Consider the following 13106-nt stretch of genomic DNA (forward strand, 5'->3'; position numbering starts at 1 on the left):
TGGGACTGGGAGGCACAGTCTGCTTTGTGTTTCTTTCTTCCTCTTTTTTTTTTTGTCTTTTTTAGGGCCACACCCACGGCATATGGAGGTTCCCAGGCTAGGGGTCCAATAGGAGCTACAGCTGCTGGCCTAGGCCACAGCCACAGCAACATGGGATCCTTAACCCACTGAGCGAGGCCAGGGATCAAACCTGCGTCCTCTTGGATGCTAGTCAAATTTGTTTCCGCTGAGCCACTGCAGGAATCCTGCTGTTTCCTACTCTGCTCTTATTGGTTGGCCTTTCGGGTGCCTAGGGACTTGTGGGTGACTGACCTGCACCCCATGGCCTGGGCTCCCTACAGTGACTTCCACACCTCCCCTGAAGCTCTGGCTTGTGCAGAACTGTCTCTTGGATGAGTTTGGTGTCCCTCCTGTTTGCAACCTGGGCCTTGTCCCAAGGATGTGGAAGGGCACAATTCAGGGTCGAGAGTGACCTGTCAGGCACATGACCTGTGGAAATGTCTAAGGAAGAAGCAAGGTGCTGAGTCGGGCCACAGCAAGCAGGTAGGTGGCTCAGAGAGCAGGGACCCTCAGAAATCATGGTAGTGAAGGAGACTCTGATTTCATCCTCAGGAAGGGACAAGCTCAGGAAAAGAAGCTTCCAGACCCAACAAGCAAAGAAATGCTGTCAGAAGAGAGAATGAGCACCATTTTTTCCCAGGATGAATTTTTTCCCCCTGAAATTCATATATTCCCATTCTATGTTCACAAGTGTTGCCATATCATACATCACCAACTGCACATGGTCACCCAAGAGGGACAAAGGGACACAGCCAGAGCTACGGGTGGTGATAACAGCCTCACAGATTGGGGAAAGGAAGGCATCAGGTGGCTGTGGTTTGAATCCGGGGTCTGCCAAAGGCTTTGCGCTATGGCCCGCCTGTGAAGTGGGCTTATCATCGGAACCACTGAAAATATTAATGAGGCATTTTGCACATAGTCCTTCAATGCAGGAGAGCGACTACGAATGCTTTCCTAGGCTGCGATCAAAAGCGTATTTAGTATAAATAAGAGACCACAGGCGTTTCCGTTGTGTCTCAGCAGGTTAAGAACCCAACATTGTTTCTGTGACTATATGGGTTCAATCCCTGGCCTCACTCAGTGGGTGAAGGATCCAGTGTTGCTGTGGCTGTAGCACAGGTCAGCAGCTGAAGCTCCAATTGGACCCCTAAACTGGGAACCTCCATATGCCACAGGTGCAGCTCTGAAAAAATGGGAAAAAAATAAATAAAAGTAAGAGGCCACACAAAGGTGGTTTTTAAAGCTTAAAAACAACAAAAAAATCAGAGAATCATGCAAGCTAGCCACCCTGGTCCTCATCCACCTCGTTATGGTCCAGCCTTGGCTCCCAGGTGAGACCTTATCCTGACCCCTGAGCTCCACCGCCATTCCTCAGTTTTCGGCTGCATTCCCCGAGCCCGTTTTGGCACCATCTACCTTTAAAGAAGCTGATGTTTCCAAGCCAGGCCCCAGCTGCAGTGGCACGTGGCTCCCCGCTGCTTCAGGGCCCTCAGGGCCTGAGCACGGAGGGGTGGCACTTTCATCTTTGTACCCAGGATCTCTTGGTCCCTCTGTGGTCCCAGGCTTTCTCAGGTCCTCGTGTTCCTGTGTCATCAGGAGCAGGGTGGGATGGCAGGTGTGCACAGACACACCTGTGAGAGACAATTGGGAAGGGGGTTTGGGGGGGAGCCTTGAGGAGCCCAGACGGCCATGACCACGCATGTGCTGAAGGCTTTCACACTCTTATCACGTGGAGCCTTCATCACTGCACTTTGAGGTGAAGGCTCTTAATAGTTATTTGTGTGACTGTTTGCTGAACCCTCTGTTCCCTATTTGACTCTGGACTCTGGGATGTTAGGGTTCCCAGAGCCTCAGCCATTACCATGCCCCTGGTCCTGGCACAGTGCCTGGCATACAGCTAGTGCTCAATAAGGATTCATTGGGAAAAAAGAAATCATCTCATGCAATAGGTATGGCGGTCACGTCCTCTCTTGAGGGCAAGCATAGCTCTCATGCCCCTGGGCCTTGAAGCCCTCTCGATTTCTTCCCCCCACCCCCATCACCCAGCAAAGCTCACATCCCTCTCTCCCTCTGGCTCCTTGCATCCTCTGTGCAGTGCTCAGCTGCCACTCTTCCCACGTGGAAGGGCTCTTCACCAAGGCGCCATCCCCCTCCGCCAGGTCAAGGACTGCTGGGGGGGAGGGGCCAGCGGGGGGCACTAGCAGCTCTGAGGCCTTGTCTTTTTGCAACCTTGCCTCCCACCCGAGGTGACAGCAAATGATCCTGATTTGCCACCACGATCACAAAGGACCTGAGCTATGCTTGCAAGCTTTTCCCTAATGGTGCCCTTTGAGAAAGCAGCCAGGCGCCCATCACTCAGAAGTTCTTCCTTCTGGTCCAACCCTGCAGAGAACACCCTCCAGTGTGGGGGAACCCAGGTCTCTCGGGCTGCTTGGCTCTCTGATGGGGCTCACATCCCACATAGCTCACGCTGTCTGGGGCCAACACTGTCGGCCAGATGAGGGCTGGCGGACTGGCCTGTTGTAGGCTTGAATATTGCCTGTGCCAGACTTTTTATGCCACTGGCCAACGTGACCTGTCTAACTACACAAATGGAAATTTGATGATGATAAGATCAGTTGTTACGGAGACATTTATATGACAAGCGGACAGATAGAAAACTACAAAGCTTTCTTTTATGCCTCCCGTCCTTTCCGAGGAAAATAAATAAATAAATACCCAGATGATGCGTCCCTTTGAAGAGAAGTTTATTATTGAGATTACCTAATACCTGGTACCCTTCTATATGGGCAGATATGGGCATAGAACTGGAGATGATCATAGTTCTTTCTGGGCATATATCTGGAGATGACTATAGTTCTAAAAGATAAGCACAGCAATGTTCATTGCAGCACTCTTTGCAATAGCCAAGACATGGAAGCAACCTAAATGTCCATCAACAGAGGAATGGATAAAGAATATATGAGATAAATATATATATAAAATATGAAGTCTCTCTATGCTATGAAAAAGATGAACCGCATCCCCCCAAGCTTGCAGCAAATGATCCCCCTTCCTGGAGGGGGATCTGAATCTCTTACCTTCCCCTGCCCCAGATAAAGATCTCTGCCGGGGATTCATTGTACCAACATCTCCCCAGCCTATCACAAAACATCAGTTCATCCTGTAGAGAAAAACCTAAATCCTGAAATGAGGGCAAGCAAGTTCAGTGGGGCCATCCTTAGCATCACAGTTTGCTCTTGAAAGCCTCGGTGATAAAGCACAGCCTTCCCTGCCTGCTGCACAGTACACAGCATCCAACTGGAAAAGAACAGAGGGAGGCTTTGGGACAGTCCTGGGTAACGGGACAGTGGCCACTGCCAGCATCTTTCCTCCAGTCCAGGTGATGACTGAGAACCAGCATCTCACCTGATACAGGCCAGGACCCCCATTCCTGCTCAGATGGGTGTGGACGTTGGTGCCAGGCTGATGCTGGGCTGATGGCAATTAGACACTAGCTGCCTGACAACTTGACCTTGCCTGTTGGCTCAGGTGCTCCTAGTTACCTCCTTGCCCCAGGGCACTGGCTCTTGTGCCAGGAGCTGGGCGGAGCTCTTCAGTCACACTCCCATCTGCGCTGCAGATGGATGCATTGCGATCCTCACTGGCAGGGGATAAACCAGAAGCCCAGGAGGGAGGTAGCAAGCCCACCTCCCTGCCCTGTTGCAGTTGAGAAGGCTCAGCAAAGCCATGAGCATGGAGCCTTGACCAGGAGGCTTCAGGTAAAGAAGCCTCCACCCCCTCCACTCCCTTGATCTCTTGGCCACTCTGAGGTCCCAGCTTGGGCTCGAGATCTCCCTCTACCCCCTTGCTCAAGGTGGTACCGTCATGGTGGGGCTGGCATTGAAAACCCTGCTTCCCCTATGTCCAAAAGCTCCTCAGATCCTGGTTGGCTGGAGAAGAAGAATAGGGACGGACAAGGCAGCAAACGAGTAATTCTCCGTGAGTGGTGGTTCCTTTACAGTGATGTTCCTTCTGGGAAACCAGGCAGGATCACAGTTGAGTGGGCGCCTTTCTAGAGAGAATTCCACAGAGAGGAGGTGCTTCTCCACGACCACAGAGCCAGGCAATCACAAAGGGGACTGCAGCCTGGGGTCCCTCAGTCCCCAGGCCAACCCTTACCCTATGCTTTCTGCCTTCTTCTCTCTCCTTTCCAGCATCTTGCCTCTTTTTAAAACATACTCAGAGTCTGATCATTTTAGGGGTGTTTGCAAGCCTGCTAACCTTTCTGCACAATGTGCTTGTCCCCCAGGAAAGCATGGAGGTGGGTGTTGTGTGTGCGTGTGTGTGTTTATATTCACACACGCATACGCGTGGTGGGTATCAAACCCAAATTAAACTCTTTTACTGTATTTTATCAGATCGATCTTCTGTGTACTCCTCAGCATTGTCTCATTTAAATAAAACTTCCATTTGTAACAATCCTATAAATAGAAAGCCGTATTGATCAGGGCCCCACTGGCAGCTGCACTTTGGTTATCACTGAAGCCTGACCGGTTAATGCGAGGGCTACAATTTATTATGCGGCCAAGATACAATGCAAGGCCGTGCCATTTAGGGCTCTAAACACAAGTGTGCTTCGCTCGGACGAGCAAGTTCAGCGGGGCTGTCCTTAGCATCACAGTTCGCTCTTGATTTGCCATTTCACAAGCCCAGATGCTCAAGGAGCAGGGCTTTAATGAAGACCCCCTGGCCCCAGCCGTGCCGGGTATGTCAGTCTCCCCCTGGCAGTGAAGAGGTAACCTGAGAACAACACAAAAGCTGAGCTGTGTTATACCCGGAGGAAAAGCTGCAGAGATGTGAGTGGACCGCTGGTTGTGACCCGTCAGCTGGGGATGGCGAATGGATCCCATTGAAGCATCAGCATCACTCACACGCTAGATGCCTGTTGTGGGTGCATCCGGGATGCGTGTAGTGGGAACGCCTATATATACATTCTTTTTCTCCCATTATCCTCCATCATGTTCCATCACAAGTGACGAGATATAGCTCCCTGTGCTACACGGCAAGTCCATGGCTTTATTAATTAAGCCACTAACCGTCATTAGAATCTGCATCCACGGCTTGATTTTTTCTTCTCTTTTCTTTTTCTTTTTTCAAAATTGTAGTGCATTTACAATATTCTGTCAATTTCCACTCCACAGCAAATCGACCCTGTCATATATATATATTCTTTTTTTATTTTTTTTCATTTGTAGGGCCCCTCCCATGGCATATGGAGGTTCCCAGGCTAGGGGATGAATCGGAGCTGTAGCCACAGCCACAGCAATGCCAGACCTGAGCCCCGTCTTTGACCTACACCACAGCTCACGGCAACGCCGGATCCTTAACCCACTGAGTGAGGCCAGGGATCGAACCTGCGTCCTCATGGATGCTAGTCAGATTCATTTCCACTGAGCCACGATGGGAACTCTAATATATACATTCTTTTTCTCACATTATCCTCCATCATGTTCCATCACAAGTGACTAATGCTGTACATGGCTTTGTTAATTAAGCCACTAACCATCATTTTCATCAGTCTGCTGGGCATTACTGAGCATTGTTTATTATCACATGGTTTTCCCCAAATTCACAAAAACCAGGTGCCAGTGGGATGTTTGCCTGCTCTTAGAAGGTCACGTATATACTTACACAGGGAGAAATTTGGCTCAGAGCACCTCTCTGCCTCACTGGCAAAACCCCAGTCACTTACAGGGGCTCTGCTCCACAACTGTGCCCAAACTCTCTGCCAGGGCTTGCCCAGAACTGAGAACTCATCCTGGGTCCTGGAACAGATAACCCCTGGACCCTGGACACCTTCCTTCTCGCTGGGGCACTCAGGGTTAACCAGGAGCCTAAAGCCAGGTGTGGGGGAAATCCGCTGCCACAGCAACATGACAGGGACTCAGGCCTCTTTGGCCACCGGGCACTTAGGTTTCCGTGAGGCCTCTCGCTGGAAGAAAAAGTTGGGTGGACACCCATGAACACATTCTGTGGGAGTTTGTTTATCTGCGGGGTCACTTCTAGGCCAATGGGAAAGGACCTGCCATCAGGCTTGGGACCTTGAATGCCACAGTGAGAAGAGAAGACACTGACTCCTTAGCCCTGGGTTCTGCCCCGGGGAGTTTAAGCAGGGCTCTGGGATCCTAAGGAGAGCCTGGGATCAGGGTGGGGAGGGGAGAGGAGTGGGGGAAGGGGGCTCAGTCCCAGCTGGCTCTGGGCTTCCTCCAGGCCACGTGCTCCCAGCCCCTTGGAGCTCTCACCGCACACATTTCAAGCTGCAGCTCCTTGGGTTCCCTTTCTCCCGCCCATCCTTTCCTCTCCGGCTCCCACTAGCCTGCAGGCATCCTCACTTCCCCAGGCTTCTCCCGCCTCTGGGCTCCTCAGCTGAACTCCTGCCTTAAAGCGTGTTTGTACACTTGACGGGAACTTGGGAGGCAGCGGAGATGAAGGTCAGTGCTCTGTCATCTTGCATCAGAAGCTCTGGGAGACACCTTTGGAAAGGCCCGGGTCTTACTAAGTGCTCCGAAGAAATCAGGGGGTGATTACATTCAGGAGGGCGTCAGCCTGTGCTGTCTCCCAGGTGGCCTTTGCATAGCCAGACCCTCCTGACAGCGTTTTCTTCCAGGGGCCAATGTGCTGTGCCCCCAAGCAATGACACAGGTGACTAAGCTCTCCTTGGAGTCCACGTCCACATGGACAAGCGTCCAAGTTCAATGAGCAAGTTCTCCCTGACGTCTCTGCCAAGTCCCCATTTCCTGTCCCTAGGGGAGTAGCCTCGCCTCCCAGGACCCCTGCCAAAGGCACCTGGGAGCACAACAATGTACTTCCCAAAGCCAAGGTTATTCTTTTATAAATCACACAGCATACAGGACACCAATTCTGTAACACAGTCGAACAAGCTAAATGTCACTCATTCTTCTTTGAGTATAGTTCCTCCGGCCTGACATGAAATGGGTGCGTCCCTGCCTTTCCTACAGGCCTGGCTCCTGACCACCTGTGAGGTCACACACACATGCATGCACAAATGGCCATGGCAGCAGCATCATTGTACCTGGGCCATACCATCTGGCCCCATAGCAGAGAAAATCACCGCTACCTACTTCTCTCCAAAGCATCACTGAGACCTGTGGAAACCAAGCCATCAGAACCCTCAGCCTAAAACATCTGGGAGGCCAGCTTTCTCCAGGCACAAAGGAGGAAACTTGAGTGGGTACATGTTCTATATCCAAGTCATTCACAGGTTTGTATTGGTAAGTGGTTGTCCTAGAAAAATAAGCTACCTACCAAAGCAGGAATCACGTCTCCTTAGGAGCTATTTGCAAGTCAAAATCATGGTTTTCCAGTCCCCACCAGTTCCAGGGGAGTTGAGAACCTCACTGGGCACACGTTTGGGCTGGGGTAGTGGGTGCTGAAGGAGAGGTGTCCCAGTGGCCTCCAGGCTGCCATTGACATGGGCGGTGTCCGCTCTCCAGTTAAGTGTGGTGCTGAACTTGCTTATCGGTTGCGCTGTAATACAGGTCTTCATAAAGTCTTTTTTTTAACTGTTAAATTTTAATAACTTGGGTTATAGGTAGGATAGAAACAATATCTAAGTAGCATTTAAGAGAAAATCTATTAAATTTTAGGGGACCTGCGTTACATGGTTAGAAACATTATCATTTAGATCCTTCGAGGGGAAATGGGCACGTACGAGAGAAGGAAAATTGTGTACTTTGGAAAATACAATCCAAGCCTAATATCATCTGGGAGAAGAAAATTCTCTCCTCATTACCAGGAAGATTGTTTTTATCCTACCCATAACTAACATTATTAAAGTTTGAGAACTGTAAAATGCTTAATGAGAAAATGTAGAATAAATGATAGCAGCTAGGGTCTGGACGGGTATTTGCTGATGATCAACGCTAAATCTCAATAGTGAGATAGAGCCACGACCTACACAGGTACCCGCCTCGTAAGTGTGAAATGACTAAACGGTAAAAGAGTGGGTAGCCATGGTAACCACGATGCCATCCAGTGGGGGAGGGGAGGGAGGCATTTCTAGTTGGATTTAAGGGAAGAGTTGACATTCCAGCCCAAAGCCCAGGCAGCTGGGCCCACTTCACTTGCTTCAATACCATCCCCTGTTCATGTCCTCCATACAGGGGGGACCAGGACCCTCAGGACAGAGAGAGGGGCAGCACCTTGCAAAGGAGAGGTACAAGCGAAGGACAGCAGGCACGCTGCCCTCTCGGGGAGTGGACCTCTCCAGACATGCATCTGATGAGGGTTTCACTGGCACGCTGGACATCTGCAAACTGAGACCAAAATGCCAACATGATCACCCAAAGATGAGCTGGCTCTCTGCTGCTTTTGCAGAGGGATGTTGGGTTGGTAATCGAGCCCTCCACCCTGGGCAAGAGATGTTTGTTTCTTCCGGCTGCGACTTGGTGGGACTATGAACTGGGCGGTCATTGTGCCATTACATGGATGGGCCACTTCCTACTAAGACATTCATTGTCCTCTTGGAATCCTGCCTTAAAGAACCTCCTGGATACTGCTATAGATCAGTGGTTAGACTCACTTGGGAGCTTTTTAAAAATCCTAATGGCCAAAAGCCACGCTTGGAGATTCTTGTTTTATTGCTTTTCAGTGAGGACTGAGCATTTGTGTGTTTTAAAGATTCCAAGGAGCCTGGATGGAGGATCATGAACTTGGAGCAGTTTTTCTCCATCTTGGCTGCACCCTGGGCTTCCCTGAACCTACTGATGCCCAGTCCTGCCACCAGGAATTCTGATCTCATTGTTCTGGGGTGTGGCCTGCTGCTGGGATATTTCAGGCTCGCAGGTGAGTCTAAGGTATAGACAGTGCTGAGACTTACTCCTGCTCTGGAGGATGGCCCTGAGGCAGTCTCAGCAGTTGGTGGGGGAAGAACCAGATCCCTCCCTATGTCTGTTGGTGAAGCCCAGGCAGATGTTGCAACTGCAGAGAAGGAATGGCAGCTGGTTGGAGGTAGCAGCTGAACATGAGAGTTCCTGCAGATCCTGGCATGGCTCAGAGAGGGAGAATGGTTTTCCATGCACACTAGATGAGTATAAACATGCCAAGTGGTCTTATAACTTCCTGTTGCATTTCCAGAGTACAGACATGAGAGCAATCAAGTGCTTCCTGAGCTCTTTCATGATGGGTGCAGGAGCTGAGAGACAGGGAGGGATGGTGTTACCATTGAAAGAGTATGTTGGGACCAGGTGTGAAAGGCCCTGCATGCTAAGTGGAAGGCTCTAGCTGTATTCCACAGGCAGTGGGCTTCTCTGAAGGGTTTGGGGCACAGCCAGGGAGGGTGCAAGGAGCTGACTTTGGGAAGATGCTTTTCCAAAATGTGATCAGAAGAGACAGTAGAATGGAGGGAGTTTGGCTAGGTGTGGTTGTGACAGTTCAAGAAAGAGGTGAAATTTTATCATTTTTTTTCCTGTGAAAACCAAAAAGATCCCATCAGAATTGTTTCAGGGTCTATGATCTCTCAGAGGTCTCACTAGGTATGAAGGATACAAATGTGCTCAGACAAAGAAGCTGCAAACTCCAGGGACCAAACTGGTAACATGAATATGTCAACCTATGTTGCAAAGGAGGCAGTGGAATGGGGGGGGTCTTATGGCAAACTGGACAGTGTATGTGGATGGAGGTGTTTCAACATAAAATTATGAAAATACTAGAGTTAGATATTACATCTTTCTGGGTGATTTTTGAGCTCTAACCTAGAAGGTGGGCACTGGGGTGAGTGGTCGCAATTCTCTCATAGCCCTTTCTTCTCCTTGACAGGAGGCACCTCCCTCCCACTCTTTGATCACTTCCATCTTGTTCTTGTCCCTCCTCATAAGGTAGGGGAATCCCTGCCAAAGGGTGATGGTCCATGGATGGGAGAGAAGTACCTAGAGAGCCTCAGGGTCTCTTGGATAGTCCACACCCTCCATGTGCCAAAGACGGTGGATGATCTTCACACATGTCAGCTCAGGACCAGCTTGGGGAGACCTCCTCATATCCTCCATCAAGCAGAAAGCACGCACTGTCATCACCTGCCACCACTGACCCCTTCGCGGTACACTTTCTGCACTGTTACAGCATACAATGACCCACAGCTCCAAGCCTGAGAGAAGCTGGGGAATGGAAACGGCTCTGTTAGTAAAATACTGAAGATTGACTTGCATCACTTTCCTTTAGCTAAGAAAGAATGTGGTACAAATCATTAGGTAAAATTTTGATGTAACTCTTCCTTCAATTAAACGCAATGATGGAGGCAAAGTCTGCATTAGTGTGCAAATTCCCCAGAGAACATCCTCTCTGCGGAGTGGAATGTCTATTAGCTTTCCGCCAAAATAAAGGTCACCAGACAGGAGCCTTCCCCATGCAACTCTTCCTTCCTTGAACAGGCAGTGTAATCAGGCAGGATGTGTCACACTCAGGAAACCAATGGCGCAATTATATCGAATATGCCCAGTGCATCACAACCTGGTCCGTTTTTCTCCCAAGGTCCTTAGAATGTCATGGGTCTGGGGCCTGACTCCGGGGAGGGCGAGACTGATCTCTGGTTCAGGGGGCTCCTGCTTACCAAGTTTACCTTCCTACTGTTCCGATTTAAAGAAGAAACAAATAATCTCAGTACCTCATCCAGGCCACCCTGAGTATCAGAAGCTTCTTGTGGATGGTATAATCAGCCAAAAACACACAGAAAAAATATGAATCTTGATCCACCAACTCGTGTGTGCAAGAATGAAAACTTCATTTTTCTACAATGAAATTTCTTCATTCATTCATTCTCATCTTCATTCTCCTGTGTAGCAAATTAATCTCAGATAATTTGAGGTTCTTACTTGGGATCGGTTGAAATTCCAGGAAATTATGCAGGGCTAAGTACCCAGGGAGAGAAAAAAATGTTTGGTCCTCAGTCCTCAGTTCCTGCTGCCATCCACCATTAAAAAAAAAAAAAATGTTCCTTCAAATGAACTTATTTACAAAACAAAAACAGACTCATGGACTTCAAAAACAAACTGTGGTTATCAAAGGGGAGAGGTGGGGAGAGGAATAAATTAGGAGTTTGGGATTAATCCATATACACTACTACATATAAAATAGATAATTAACAAGGACCTACTGTATATTACAGGGAACTCTATTCAGTATTCTGTAATAACCCATACAGAGAAAGAATCTGAAAAAGAATTTATATATATATATATATATGTATATGTATAACTGAATCACTTTGCTGTAACCTGAAGCCAACACAACATTGTAAACCAGCTATACTTCAAGAAAATTAAAATTAGAAAAAGCATGGACCTGAACTGATCTTTGATTATGCATCTAGGCTTGTCACAGCTAATAGCATCTAGCTCATTAGGACAGGAAATAGGATCTAACACATGTTAAGAGATGCATGTCTCTAAATGTAAGATCATGAGCACAAAGCATCTTCTAACGCAGCTAGTCTAGCTTCCATCGTCCCTTCTTCTGATAACAACGTATTGATTTAGTTTTGGGGAACCACCCCTTCTCACGTCTCAGTTGGAAACTTCTCAGCAGGACCCTAGGGGATCTTCCCAATGACAGACCTTTCAGTGTCCCCAAGTTCCAAAGAGAAGACTCAAGCAGTTAATGATCAGAACAATAGAGTCACAGGGCATCTGGTTCCCCTTGAAGGGATATAGATAACAATCTGACCCTTACTCTTGTGTTGTTCTGCAGAAACAAGATCCCCACCGACTGGAGGATGGTGATGACATGCTACGAACAAACACATAGACCCTAGACTGGTTGGAACCAGAAGCTTGATGATTAAGATTCCCGAAACACCATCCTGCTACTTTACCACCAGCCAATCAGAAAAATGTCCATGTGCTGACCGTGCTCCCTGCAGCCCTCACCTCTAATGTTGCCCTTTCAAAAACCCTTCTCTGAAGACCATCAGGAAGTTTGGGTCTTTTGTGCATGAGCTTCCCATTCTCCTTGCTTGGAGTCGTGCAATATTCACTGTAGTTTTCTTCACTACAGCCCAGTGTCAATAGATTGACTTTGCTCAGCCTCAGGAAGGGAACCTGGGTTGGTTTGGTAACAAGTCCAGATGATTTGGATGGAGCTAAATCCACATCCCAGCTCTAGAGGGGGAGACATGACTTAGCCAAGCAGCGCATGTCATCACCCTGGCCAACCTGGATGGTTCAGCAATGAGCCCTTCAAGATGGCCCACAGAAAATTTTCCTTGGGTACCTGCCTGGAATTACCAGGAAAGAAGCACTATGTTCTGGGGCGCTTCCTTAACGAGAAGGTAGAAGCTGGGAATTGCTGGGGGCAGTCTGGCACTATTTAGAGAGAAATTTCCTGAAACAGAAAACAATAGGCAAGGCTGAAGCACTGAAGGATGGAAACAGATAGGACTCTGGTGACATTATTGAACTCCTTGTGCAGCTATGCCTGAAGTCAGCTATACCCTATATTTTTCAATTAAATGAATTGTTCATTTCTGTTCAATCTCATTTGAGTGGATCCAGAAAAATCTGAAGAGAACACTAAGAACCAGAAATGAACATCATTCAGGCTCAAGAGACCTACGGACATGGGAGATCCAGGTAGAGTGGGGTCCAAAGATTTTAGCAGCCCTCTTTAATAAAAAGGAATATTGCCTTATTAACACAAAAAATAGGCACGGGATCTTGGAAGAGAATCATGCAAACAGAAGACTTGAACCTTAAGCTTCTTTAGTTACATTGTAATCGGGGGGCCCAGGGACTTGTCTCCCTTCCCCCAGAAGGCCTTTGGTAAAATCATTTCATCTCTTTAGGCCTCAGTTTCATCATCAGAGGCAAGATGGTTGATCTATGTTAAATCTTAAGCTGCTTAAAAACACCACATCTTTATCATCTTTGTTGAAGAAATTACATCATTTAAAACTCTTTTTTTTTTTCATTATTTGCTGGGATGAAAATTTCTTTCTCCAGGACTTTCCTGGATATTCGGATGAGTCTGGACATCTGCATCTGTGATACCTCTCT

Source organism: Phacochoerus africanus, chromosome 8 (genome assembly GCF_016906955.1).
Source record: "Phacochoerus africanus isolate WHEZ1 chromosome 8, ROS_Pafr_v1, whole genome shotgun sequence".
In the NCBI taxonomy this organism is placed as follows: domain Eukaryota; kingdom Metazoa; phylum Chordata; class Mammalia; order Artiodactyla; family Suidae; genus Phacochoerus; species Phacochoerus africanus.